Below are 13,278 nucleotides of genomic sequence, written 5' to 3' on the forward strand. Positions count from 1 at the left end.
CACACACATGAGGTCGCATGAGAACACATGAGGTCAGATGGCTGCTGGGAATGCCACAACGTGCTCAGTGCAGGGGTCCCCCACTTATAAACTCTTCACCAGCACCGACTGCCTACATTTAGGGCCCCTGACCATGTCTCTTGCTGCATTTCCCATTGCTCTGCCCTCCTCTAAGCCTCAGACAGACAGAACAGCCTGCAACTTCCTGAATGCTGTTCCTCATGCTATTCCATGCTGCTGGGCCTTTGCACATTCTGTTCCCTCTTTGGAAACGCCCTTCCTTGGACAATAACTGATGGTTTTCTACTCCACCTTTTAGATCCTGCCCAAACCTTCCCCACCAGGAAGACTTCTGCAACCCCTGCCCCACGCCTCCCTTCAAATGGCCTGGTTGCTCCCTCTTTGCCCTCCAGCACCGGTGAGCTCTTGCTACATCATCTGATTTAGTGTGAACCTCCAGACGGAGAGGGCAGGGCCACACGGGCCAGCAGGCCTCATGCGAGGTGTGGTCAATAAGCAAGTAGACAGACGGACGGATGCAGGGAGACCTTGTCTCACCCTGGACTCAGTCTAGAGGGCGGGGCCACAAGGCTTATCCCAGGAACACTGAGGGTCTCCCCTCTCGCTGCTGAGTACGCCCTGTTGACTGTAAGTCTGTCTTACCCTGTGTGTGGGGTCCCCTGCGTTGGGGCAGGGGCCACCCTGCAGGTCCGGTTGGGGGATAAGGCGTGGAGGAGAGACACTGACGCTCTCAGGGGAAACGCAGGTCCTGGCCCCACTGTGAGGGCTTCCCGTTTGTGCACTGACTGTGTGCTCTGTCATTCCTCGGCACAAGCCACAAAGACGAAGTGGCACAGCTCCACAGCACGGTCTCCGCTATTCGGCAGGTGGGAAGCCTGAGGTTCAGGGTGGCCCAACGCCCCAGGGGCCAGGCCTGGGAGCGGCAGAGTGGTGACTCCATGGGTCCCACTGTCCCCTTCATCAGCTCATGTCACACAGCCACCACCCAGAGGGCATGGGGAGCAGGAAAAGCCATTCCTTGCCCTTAGCGGGCACAGGGCAGGGAGGGTGCCGCGGCCCTGCCCATCTTGTTCCAGGCCTGGAATGCCGGCCTTCACTCCCATGGGGACGCAGCGGCCGTGGGGCCCCAGCTTGGTGTCTCCCACAGATCCAGCATCACCTGGGAGCTTCTAAATCTCCCCCAACTGATGCAAAACTAGGACGCGCAGCAAACCTATCAGTGCTTCCAAAATCCGACCCGAGTCTCAGGTGAAGCGTGAATATCGGGGGGCCCCAGGGAGCTGAGCCCCGGGAGGCGGTGTGTCCCAAGCACCTGCCATGAGCCCAGTGCCCTGCCTGCTCCCCCCACGGGCCAGACCCAGTGTGGACGGAGCAGCAGGGCCCCAGGGAGACCAACGGCACTGGCCGCTTGACACCGGCACGTGCTCAGGGGACAGCCCAGCACCCTGGGCAGCATTTATTCCTCTGTGTCCTGAGAACCGCAAGTGAATACAGGTCCAGCCCCTCAGAGACCGTGTCGCCTGGCAGAGCTGCCACCTCCACCGACGGAACCTGCAGTGCGTGCACTCGGATCCCTCATTCCCACTTCCAGCCCGGCCCTGCAGAGTCCTGCAGACAGAAGACGACAACAGGATCCCGGACCTCGGAACCTCAGTCCTCATGGAATTCACCCTGAAGAAACTGTGAGCCAGACTTCCCCTGGGTCTGAGCACCTCCTAGGCACTGGCCATCTTCAGAAGCTTCTGGAAGCTTCTGGAAGCTGCTGTCCTCCTGCAACCCACAAAGGTACTGTGCCCCAACCTAGGCAGCCCCTGGTTGGACAGCTGCCCCTGGAAGAGCTGACCCGCAGGCAGGGGTGCCTTTGGGGCCAGGAGAGTCCTTCTCATGCAGGAACCACGTCCCGTGGCAGCGGCTGTCGTGTGACTGGGGCAGGACCTAGGAGACCGTTAGTGAAGCCTATCCCACTGGCAGGACAGGAGGCTGAGGGCGGAGTGTTTGTGGAGGGGTCCGAGAAAGCAGTGCGGCTGCGGGCGCCAGTGCCCTAGGACTCCTGAGGGCCAGAGATGGGCAGACTCAGGCCAAGGTTAAGCCAGGGTGTCCTCGGCCTCTGAGGCAGGAGCAGGCTTTCCCTGCCACCCAGAACCACCTCCAGCTGACCTGGACAGACAGCCTGGCCTTGCCCCAGACCCAGAGCTGAAAGATACGCCCCTGGCTCTGTGCCAGCACCCCAGGTTCTGTGTAATCCCGGGCAGGCGGCTCCACCCTCCCGGCCTCAGTCCTCTGGCCCAGTCAATGGGCAGTAAACTGACTTATGGCCCAAGGGCAGTTCTGAGGTCAACTCTCCTGTACCTGCAGGGGTCGGGCCTGGCTCTGCCCTGGGCCAGCTATGGGTCCTTAGTGACCACAGCTTCTCGCTGCTGAGCTCAGACGGGCCACCATTTTATGTATGTGCTTGGATTTGCTTGGCAGTGAACTGAGAGTGAACTCTTTACCCCAAACTTTCCTTAGCCACTGTCTTCCTCTCTGTTCTCTGAGGTGAGAGACCCCTGGGGGCTCTGCTAGGAGCAGAAGGGTCTTCCATGAATACCCAAGAGGCCGTCTGGGCGAATCCTCTCCTGCACGGCTCCAGGGACCGGCCGGCGTCAGCTACGACCTCAGGAGGAGCCCTCCCCCCCGGGGCTCTGTCTAGCCGTAGGGGGCGGCCTCCACAACTTGGGGAACGTTTTCATCCCCTTCCTCTGGTAGGAGAGGACTGGGTTTTTAATTCTGACCTCGAGGCTCCCAGGACCCACGCGGGCCAGGATGCCCTGCGGCCTCCCTTACAAATTAGAAGAACTCCTCCAGCCTTGTCCTTCCGGCACCCGGGGTGGCCGGGCAGGCACCCCGCATGCCCTCTGCCCCCAGGCCTGTCCATCAAGGCCCTCGGCCCACAGCCTCCCTGGCCCTGTGGGTCCCAAGCTCAGTCGTGACCTTTGACAAGCCCAGCAGCCGGCCATCTGCGTGCCCCCATGGGCCTCCTCCTACAGCTCACCCAAATGTGCACTTGTGTGTCTTCTGTTCCCTGCCCAGACAGCGAGACACACGTCTGAGACCCATCTCCGAGCCCCCATCTGCAGTGCCCAGCAGGGTCCAGGTGTGGCTGGTCGCGAGAAAGGCCTGCTGGTGGATGGGAACCTTTGGCAGGTCCTGGGGCCCGAAGATTCAGGGCCTCTGCACTTCACAGGGCAGGGCCCGGCCCCCCGGGCTGGTGCCCCTATGGAGGAGGTCGAAGTAGTTGGTGGTCTTCATTTCCCTCCCAGCAGAGGAGGCAATGTCCCCCTCCAGCCCCAGGGCGGAACCCCGGGTGGAACCGAGATGAAAACAGAGCAGCCAGAATTGGACCTGCATGGAGAGCGGATGGCTGCACCCTACTCCCCTCCCCTGAGGCTAGGGGTGGGGCTGGGGGCCCCGGGCCAGGTCATCACTGCCAGCCCTGCCCCTCTGATGTTCTAGGAATGTTAGAACATTCTAGTGGCGCCAGTGGGCTCTCGGACTAGGGTGGGAGGCAGGAGGCCCACTGAGGAGCACCCTCTGGTTCACACTCCCTTTCTCTACCCCGAGCACCGCGGCGGCTGTGGTTTCTGCTGGGACTATGGGTTTTTGTTTTCTTAAAGCCGACTTCGGAAATGAAGGGCCAGGCTTTCTCGGACCTGCCCAGGTGGCCGGGGCCAACGGATCTGCCTGCCGGCCCAAGCTGGCCCCCGCGAGTCACGTGTCCCTGGCAGGACTCCTTCACCACCACAGCCTGCCCTGCACAGCCTGGGCGTCCTGTCCTCTGACACCACCGTCTAACCGTTCTCTTCTAAATGCATGTGTTAATTATCTTGCCACTGCTGTAATTTCTCCCCGTAGTCCATTAATTAAGGGGTCACAATCTGAGAGCATGTTTACCCAATAAGCTTTCTTTTTTAATTATCCTAATTGCTTGGAGACTGACAAAGACTCTCCTCTTCTCCTTCTCTTGGTGGATTAGCGGATGACAAACACACGCGCCTGTGTGCCCCACCTCCGATGCTGCATCCATGGCGTCACACGGCTCCTTCTTGGGGTTTGGTGTTCGGGGCGGCTGGCTCAAGCCCTAGGGTTCCTGGGGACACGTGGTAGTGGGGCTGTGGGCTCACACTGAGGGTCTGCTCACGGCGTGATCACACGTGTGTGCAAACGGGAGCCATGGTTGGTCATGACCTGAGGGCCTAGGGCCCAGGCCAGCAGGGCTATGGGCACCTGCTGGCTGATCCTTAGGTCAGGGGCCAGCTGGTTTTCAGGGACACCGTCAGTAAACTGCAGGCAAACCCGGTGCCAGTCTAAGCAGGACCTGAGACGACAGTCTGGCCTCCTTGTAAGGATGTTTGCTTCTGACTTGGCGTCAAGGTCCTTCATCCTCCAGATGAGTGGGGCTCCCTGTAGGCCGAGCAGGGCCCTCTGTGTCTGTGCCCCCTCCTCACTGATGCAGAGGGCGGTCTCCTGCGCCACCCCAACTTACAGAAGGAGGAGCAGGGGTTCAGGTCACCCAGCTTAGTGGGGGCGAATTCTTTAGCCACTCTGTGAAGCCCTGCTTGTTTTTGAGCAACTCTGAGTCAAGGGCCTGGATGCCCGGGAAAGTAAAATGGAGCAGCTGCTGCGGAAACAGCCAGCAGATCCCCCAAAAGTTAACCACAGAGCCCCCGTAGGACCCAGCGGTCCACTCCTGGGTACATTCCCAAGGGAACTGAAAACAGAGACTCAAACCAATACTTGAACACAAATATACATAGCAGCACTATTCACAACAGCGAAAGTGGAAACCGCCTGCACGTCCCTCAGCGGACGGAGGGATGAACAAATTGTGGGCGGTCTACACCATGGAATATTACTTGGGCACAAAAAGGAATTAAGCCCTGACGTGAGCTACAAAGTGGATGAACCTCAAAAACAGGATGCTGAGTGAAGACATTCAGACACACAAGGCCATGCGCTGTGACTGCGTTTACGCGACGTGCCAAGAGCAGGCAAACCCACAGATGGAGACGGACCCAGAGGGGCGGCTGCAGTGGCTGGGGAGTGACTACCAGTGGGCACGGGTCTCCTTGGGGTTAATGAAAACGTCCCGGGACTAGGAAGGCAGAGCTGGTGGCTGCACGTCACAAATGTACTAAATGTCATGGAAAGTTTCACTTTAAAATGGCTCATTTGTATGTTTGTGAATTTCACCTCAATAAAAAAGAGAAAGCGGGAGGCGGCCCCCAAACGCCCCATGCAGCCCAGCTCGTGTGCGGCCAGCGAGCCATCAGCTTCCCTCTGCACGGGACGGCTCCGCTCATGCCGGCCGCTCCGAGCCTCGTGGAGGACAGTGAGTTCACGCAGCTGAGGTAAGGGGAGCGACGCCAGGGAAGAGAAGCTCCCGTTACATCGTTCTGGTGGATTCGGGGTGCTGGCGTCCTCGGGCCACCTCTGCCCCGCTCTCCCGGTGTCCGGCTGTGCCGGGCAGGCCCGCCCGTTCCCTGCAAGTTCACGTCTCTTTAATAAAGATTAAGATGTCAGAGGGCCAGTGCTGCACAAAATCCCACTTTTATTAACTTCTCATTACCAGCTGAAGGGCCAGGCTCGTTTCTGAACTTCTGAAGCAGCAAGAAGAAAATGGTTATTAAATATGCATTTATGACGCCTGGAGCTTAGGGCAGTTCTCGCTGACTAAGCGAACGGGCCGCGCGCCTCCCTGGCTGGACTCAAGACAATGGGGACCTAATGAAAGGAGTGACCTTGGGGCCTGGCCTGCTGGAGCAACGGCCTGGAGCGCAGTGTGGGGAGGAGCAGGGGCCGTGGCTGCTGAGCCAGGTGGGCGCAGCACGAGGGTGGGCCTCCACGCCGTGGCGAGGGGGGCACCGAGGGGGAAGGCCCCAGGCCCACACTGGCCACGGGTCCCTGGGGCCTCAGTGGGCACTGACCACAAAGTGCGCTGGGCTGGTCAGACTGTGCGTCCCCCTAGCCAGGGTTCACCGTAGTCTCCCCTTAACCATCTGCAGCTCCCAGTCTCACCCTCCCAGGATGATCCGCCCCCCAGGGCAAGGGTTCGGAGCAAGGTGTCACAGGGCCCCCAGACCAGGAAGGGCCTCTCAGGTGGGCTCACTCCCTCTCTGCTGGCACAGGGGGCTTTGTGGGATTTGTCCACTGAACCAATGAGTGGATGAATGAATGAATGAATGAATGCTGATATCCCAGCAGCCTCTGCCACTTGACCAGTGTCACTTGTCCAAAGGATGTTGAAGACTTCTCTGTGTTTCATATTTAAATTACTTAAGGCGATACTTCCTTCAATATCCATCTCGTCCTGGCAGGCTCTCTCTGGAGCAAAGCACTGGGTTTGCCAGTGAAACGGCTGCTGTCCCCAGAGGAAGCTGGCTGGAGCCAGTGTCCGCGGGGCAGGTGACCCAGAGCCAGCAGGGAGCTGAGCTCAGACACACAGGCTGTGCTGCCCAGGGGTCCCAAAGTGAATTCTCCGACGGGATGCAAGTGCTTGGGGACCCACTGGTGGCTGCACTCTGGCTGGTTTCTTCTGGGGGCTCCGTTGGCGGAAGCCAGGTGAGGAAGCTCAGGCCCTCAGGCCCAGGGGACAGGGGCCCAGCGGCCATGTGGCATGCGCACTCTGTGCAGGTGGCCTAGCGCCATGGGAACGCAATTCCCACCACCCAGCAGGTGGTCCCGTCTGGACCGGCCGGGATGGGGCCTTGCAGGAGACCAGCCACCTCTACATATTTGCACCAGAATTTGGCTGGACCTGCTTTTCCCACACCTGGGGCAAGGCCAGCAACAAAGTCGGGCAGGAGAGGGGAGGCTGAGCCTCAAACACAATCGATCGTCATGGTGTTCCACGTCATCCAACTGGGTTCTCAGAAGGGACTTCCCGTCCCTGGGCCTTCAACGCAACTGGAAACCAAACAGAAGCAGCTTCCGGTGCTGGGAGACATACCCAGGGTGGGAGAAGTGGTGACGTGCGGTGTAGAGCAACGTCAGGGTCCGAGGAGACCCTTGAGTGTGTGCAGATCGACCCCCGAGCAGAGGCCCTGCGCCCAGAGGAGCCAGTGCGCCCGCTCTGCCTCTGCCGGCCTGGTGAGCTCTCCCATACCCAGACAGACCGTCCTCTTATGCCCCCACCAAGTGTGCACTCCATGGGGCCAGTGGCTCATTCTCAAGGAGGGCAAAGAGCTTCAAAACCCGTTCCACGCCTCGCCAACAACTCGGCGGCCGTAGCCCACGGAGCCCCAGTGAGGCCAACTTCCCACTGAGCGGCCCTTGACACAGGACCAAGCCCAGTGCACTCTGGTATCTGTTACATCATCATTATTATTATGGGGCCGTCATTATCACTTTAGGGCTTCACTGAATTGCTGCGCCCCGGAGAGCACATGTGTCCGTGGGACTTGTCTCTGTGGCTCTTGTCAAGCTCTGCTCCTTTCGTGAGCCCTCGGCAGGGAGGTTAGCCTCCAGCTTATGACCCGCTTTTGGGGACAGCGTGGTCAGGAGCGGCTCGTGCCCAGGAGTGGAGACAGATGGGGGCGGGGCACCCGGGGAGGCTCAGAACCACGCCATGCGGATCCACGTCACCTCTGATTCCATGAACTGTCAGCGCCTTGCAAGACCCCCCGATTCCCACGTGCTAACAGAATAACATTGAGTCTCATGGAAGAAGAAGGGAACCCTGGGTCTTCAGGGTCTAGGGGCCCACCTGGGTCAGCAAACGCATATTTGTTGAGCAAACAGACACTTGTTGAGAAGCATCACGTCATATTGCTAAGAGGACAGAGCCAGACAAGCTGGGTTCAAACTGTGGCTCTACCTCTCACAGCTGTGTGACACCGGGCAGGTTACTTAGCCTCCCTGTGCCTCACTTCCTCACCTGTAGAACGGGCACTGATTGATCTAGGGTGTGGCCCCACAGCCAGCCTCTTCCCTTACAGCTCTGTAGCTCTGCAGCTGGTGCAAGTGCCCAAAGAAACAGCCACATAGGTGAGCAGATTCATTCTCAGTCTTTCCCCCCAGAGAACACCTGCAGGGGAGCCTTCCCTTCAGCTTCCGGGCAGCAGGGCATGTGGCTTGGAAAGGGAAGGGGTCACAGGGGTCTATAGCACTGTCCCTTCTATCCTGCCACCTTGTGGCCCAGAACAGCAGCCGAACGGGCCCCCTTTGACCAAGGAGCCAAGCAGGCCACAGTCCAGACCCACCATCAGCTGGGCAAACCCGCCCCACCGGGGACATTTCTGAGCTGGGACCAGGGTGGAGGGTGAGACAGGCTATGAAGGAGATGCCAGTTCTCTCAGACTCTGCCTCGGTGACAGGCAGCCCACGCTGTCACAGAACCGAGCCCCCACCGTGTCACTGGAGGGGCAGACGCATCACCTGGGAGTCTGGCTCCAGAGGCGCCTGGGCAGGTCTGGCTGGGTGCAGAGTGTGGGTGGGCAGGCGGCTGTCATGTCATGTGTACCAGTCCCCCACCCAGGCCCCCCGCGCTCAATAGCCTGCACTCCGGGCCCTGTTTACCAGAGGGAGCAAAAGGCCTCTTGCTGCTGTGCAAACAGATTTTGCAAAGGCCCTGCTTTCTCACCTCCTCCAGCTTTCCAGACTCACATTATGAATTGGCGGGCTTATCGGAAGGGCCGTCTGGCAGTTAAAAGATGTTTCCACGCATTGTGAGGCTGCATGGAAACCAAGTCATGTCAGCCCCAAGGACAAAGGAACTCAAGTGTTTGAAATGCAAAAATATTTTGACCTGACTACATCATTTTTCAAAGGAAAAAAGTAATTCGCGGCTCACAATTCACTTGCTATCTCGCAGGAAGTCCTGTATTTCTTATTAACTCCCCAAGGCCTGCTTCTCTGTGTGAGAGGTCATCTCAGAGGGCCAGCGGTGAGGGACATTTATGAGTTTTCTTTCCGTCTCTTCCTGTTGTTTTTTCTTTTAGTGCAGCCTCATGTTTGTGAGGTGTTGGCCACCGGGCGGCTCTGGGCCTTATCTCCAGGGTCCTCCCAGACCAGGAACTGGAGTGGGGGACAGACTGTCTGCCCTGTGTTGCCAGGTCGGAAACCAAGGCCCCGAGAGGTTAAGTGACTTGCCCCAGGTCACACCAGTTGATGGTGGAGCCAAGACTGGAGTTCCTGTGGTGTTCTGACCCATCTGTGGACGTCCTCTCCTGGGCTCTTCAGTTCCCCATGTAATGGGAATGGGACCCCCAGGGCTTATCACCATCACTATCATCATTGCCAACATTATCATTGTCACCATTGCCATCATCACCACCATCATCACCATCACCATAACCATCATCATCATCACCACCATCATCATCATCACCATTACCACCATCACCATCATCATCACCATTACCACCATCACCATCACCACCATCACCACCATCACCACAACCATCATCAACATCACCATCACCACAACCATCATCATCATCACCATCACCACCATCACCATCACCATCACCACAACCATCATCATCACCATTACCACCATCACCATCATCATCACCATCACCACCTTCACCACCATCATCACCACCATCACCATCATCACCATCATCATCACCATCACCACCATCACCATTGCCACCATCATCACCACCATCATTACCATCACCACCATCATCATCATCACCATCATCACCATCATCACCATCATCACCACCATCACCACCATCACCTTGGTCTCACTGTGAGCCCCAAGCATGTGCCAGGTGCTATTTTAAGGGTCCCTTATGCATTGTAACTCATGCAATCACTAGCTGCAACTTTGAGGCAGGAGCTACTATTATCTCCATTTTACAGATGAGGAAATCAAGGTACCTGAGGATAAAGAAGTCCTGGGACAGAGTCTTCTGCCTCCAAGCAGCCCTTTCCTACACCAGATCTCCCGGGTCCGCAGGAAGTGGTGCAGACGGGCCTTCAGGGGCTGCTGGAGCGGCTCAGAGGAGGCCAAGTGGAGAGGCAGCCTGTGGGGTTACGGCTGAGCAGGCCCCCGAATCCTCTGAAGCTGTGTGCGGGGCCCAGCCCTCAGAGCCACAGGAATCGGGGACGCTCAGGAAGCGCTCCCCTGGATGCGGTGGGGCAGGGCCCTTGCCAGGTTCATGCAGCCAAGGCTGTTTTATCCCATTTGAAGAGGAGAGAGAGTCTCCCCTTGAGAGTGAGGATGCAGAATGGGGGCCGTGAGGGGAGTGCCGGGGAGACACAAAGTTCCCCGCCCACCGCATCATGGAGGACGGCCAAGGAGGCAAATGATGTGTCATGTTGGGAAACCAGGGGCCCAAAGAAGGGCGAGGTCTTGAGGACCATTTTAGTGACACTTTTAGAGCCAAAAGGTGATCATGAAAGAAAAACCCTGGGCTTTTAATAAGGGACACATGGGTAGCATTTGCTGTGCTAATGGGAGGCAAGACGGGACACAGCCAGACAACCAGTGAAACCCAGCTGGAGAGGTGGTGGGCGCTAGCCCAGGCCCAGGGGAGGCGCCTGGTTCTGGGGAGCACACACTTCCCCTTCAAACACCTGGAAAAGTAGAGGACCGCGGAGGGTGAGCTGGCTGGCCATCCTGCAAAATGCCTTGCAGGGGCCCCCAGGACACGGCCTCCCGTCTAAGAGCCTGGTCTGGGGTGTTTTCCGAGGGCCAAGTTTGTCACTTACTGTCTGCAGGACCTTAGGTGGGTGGGTTCACCTGTCCGAACCCCAGGGGAGAAGAGCAGCTGCTTCACAGGGCTGCCGTGAGGCCCCCAGCACCCGCCGGATGGGACCTAAGCCCGACACCTCCGCCAGGCTTGGGGACATGGCAGGGAGCTTGCAGATGTGGCCTCTGCCTCCCTGGGTCCTGGCCTAACATGGCCTGACTGCACACAAAACACACAGTCATCGTGCCCTCGGCACTGGCACTGCCCTCCCCGCATCGTGGCACCTCATGTAAACCCCTATCCTGGGACCTTCCGGCCAGTGCCTGCGTTGACCTGGGTGAGTGGGGAGAGACACTGGTCTCCCCGGGTGGGTTCTGCCTCCTGGAGGGCTGCACGTGGGCAGACACGGGACAAAGATGCCCCTGGTCCCTCCAGCCTCCCCTAGCCAGGGCGGCCGCCATGCCAGGCCTCCCTGAGGGCTGAGCTCCCTGAGCTCCTGCCTCTGCACTTCTTGTCCAAAACAGAAATACAAAGGGAGGAAATGTACTCAAAATGCCTCCCCCTCATTTTATTTTTGCAGCTCTCTGGGGTGCCCACGCTTCAGATTCTCTTCCGATAATTATCTGCCCTTTCGGGGCCTTGGGAACCCAGCGCCTCAGGTCTGGGAGGCAAGAAGAAAGTGCTGGCCTGGTTGTGGCACACATGGTGTCCTCAAGGAAACACTGACAACGTCCCCTTCACGCCTAGCCGAGTCTGGAGAAGCCGGTTTTTATGACAGCGATTGTTTCTTAGAGCCTTTGAATCTCTCCCCTTGTTCTCAGCTGATCCGTGATGAACACATCAGACTCTTTTCATGTGATAATTTTCCATCCCTGGCAACGCAAACATTTCTGCGGCTAATACTCTGAATCTTGGCCATTGCTCAGAAATAACAGAGGCAAGGTTCCAACATAAAATAATAAGTCTTGCCTTTTATTACTTAATTTATCAACACTATACTGGAGAAACATCTTGTTAACTGGGTAAGAAGAAACCGTTCACCGACGCAGCCCTGGCTGATGGAGGTGGGTGTCAGGTGGACTAATGAGTCCCGTTGGCATACAGAGAGGCTGGTGCTGAAGGAGCGCATTATTCAAAGAGGGAAATATTATTAAGTAAGAAAGCGGTACACTCACACTGAATCTGTTAAATTAAGAATCCCACCCTTTCTGGCCAAAATCAATTTGTTATCCTCACACTTTCCCCCTGTAAGTCATAGGGGATGAAAAGGAGGAATTGTCCAGAAAAATGCCTCCTTCGAATCGCCAACCTGCAGGGACGGGGCCAAGCCCACATGGCAAGACGGGGCATTTCTGCCTGGAGTGAGCAGAGCAACCAGCCCAAGAGGCTCTTGGAAGCTCATCCCACGAGGAGGAGCAGAAACTGGCAGAAGCGTTGCAGCGAGGCATCCCCAGGGGACCAGGGGCACGAGAACAAAGGCTGTGCAGGCCACCGCGCGGGTGACCTGGGTCTCAGAAGAGCCCGAACCGCGGGTGGTCGGGCAGAGACCTGGTGGAATTCAACCTCGTGCCTCCAGCACCTGGGACAGCGTCCCGCACACAGTAGGTGCTTGGTGAATATTCGTCGAACAGTGAGTGAATGAATGAATGGAGGGCGTTTTGTGACTTTTCAGAACTGGGCAGATCACCAGGCACACCCCGAAAGCGAATCAGTCCTGGTGAGTGAGGTCCCGCTGTAACCACAAACAGCCTCCAAAACTGGGAAGCCTGAAGAAAAGTCGTATTTCTCCTGCAAGTCTGGTGTGATTCACAAGGTGGCTCTGATTACGGAAATCACCTGGGGTCTATCCAGAACTTTCTGGCTGCTGCTTGGAGGGCAGAGAGCTCTGGAGGGTAGTCTCACTGGCAACCAGCTGCTAAGCCTAGAGGTGACGGGGCCTGCGTCCCTCACCGCCACTGGCCTGGCGGCTCATCCACCCACAGGTGGGCAGAAGACCCCTCCTCCTCGTCCCGGAAGCAGAGCCAGATGTCCGGGTGGACAGCACAGTGGGCGTCCACATGAAAGTAGGATGGGGCTACCTGGACCACATGGAGTTTGTAATCTAACAAACACGGCTCTCTCGTGGCCTGGCCATTCCCACTGCAGCGTTCAGCTCTTCCGCGCTTCCAGCCAGTGATCTGCCAGGCAGCGTCCAGCACTTCATGTAAGTCAATATACGTCATGACCAAAATACCACACAGAGACATTAATTTAAAAAAATCATCCCTTATATCACAGCAAAGTGACATTATTATTTCTGTACACTTCCTTCCAATCTTTTCATATATGTATGCCCTCACATGCGTATTTTATTATAAGGAGTGTACACGTGCATGCGATATGCCACTTTTTGAAAACCATCTTTTAAGAAAATTGATAGCCTTTATTTTTTAGAGCAGTTTCAGGTTTACAGAAAAATAAGTGAGAAGTAGAGCTCCCATGCATGCCCTCTCTCCCCGCCGCCCTCCCGGTTTCTCCCATTATTAACATCCCGCATTAGTGCGCTCGTTTGTTACAACTGATGAGCCAGTATCGATAC

The 13,278-nt window shown here is 57.3% G+C and overlaps 1 protein-coding gene across 11 annotated transcripts in view; it reads right to left on the reverse strand.

The window, feature by feature from the left end:
* PRDM16 (PR/SET domain 16) overlaps positions 1-13,278 on the reverse strand; it is a 347,636-nt gene that overhangs the window by 152,870 nt on the left and 181,488 nt on the right. The gene's annotated exons all lie outside the window — the stretch shown is intronic.

The sequence above is a fragment of the Equus caballus genome, chromosome 2 (genome assembly GCF_041296265.1).
Source record: "Equus caballus isolate H_3958 breed thoroughbred chromosome 2, TB-T2T, whole genome shotgun sequence".
NCBI lineage: Eukaryota > Metazoa > Chordata > Mammalia > Perissodactyla > Equidae > Equus > Equus caballus.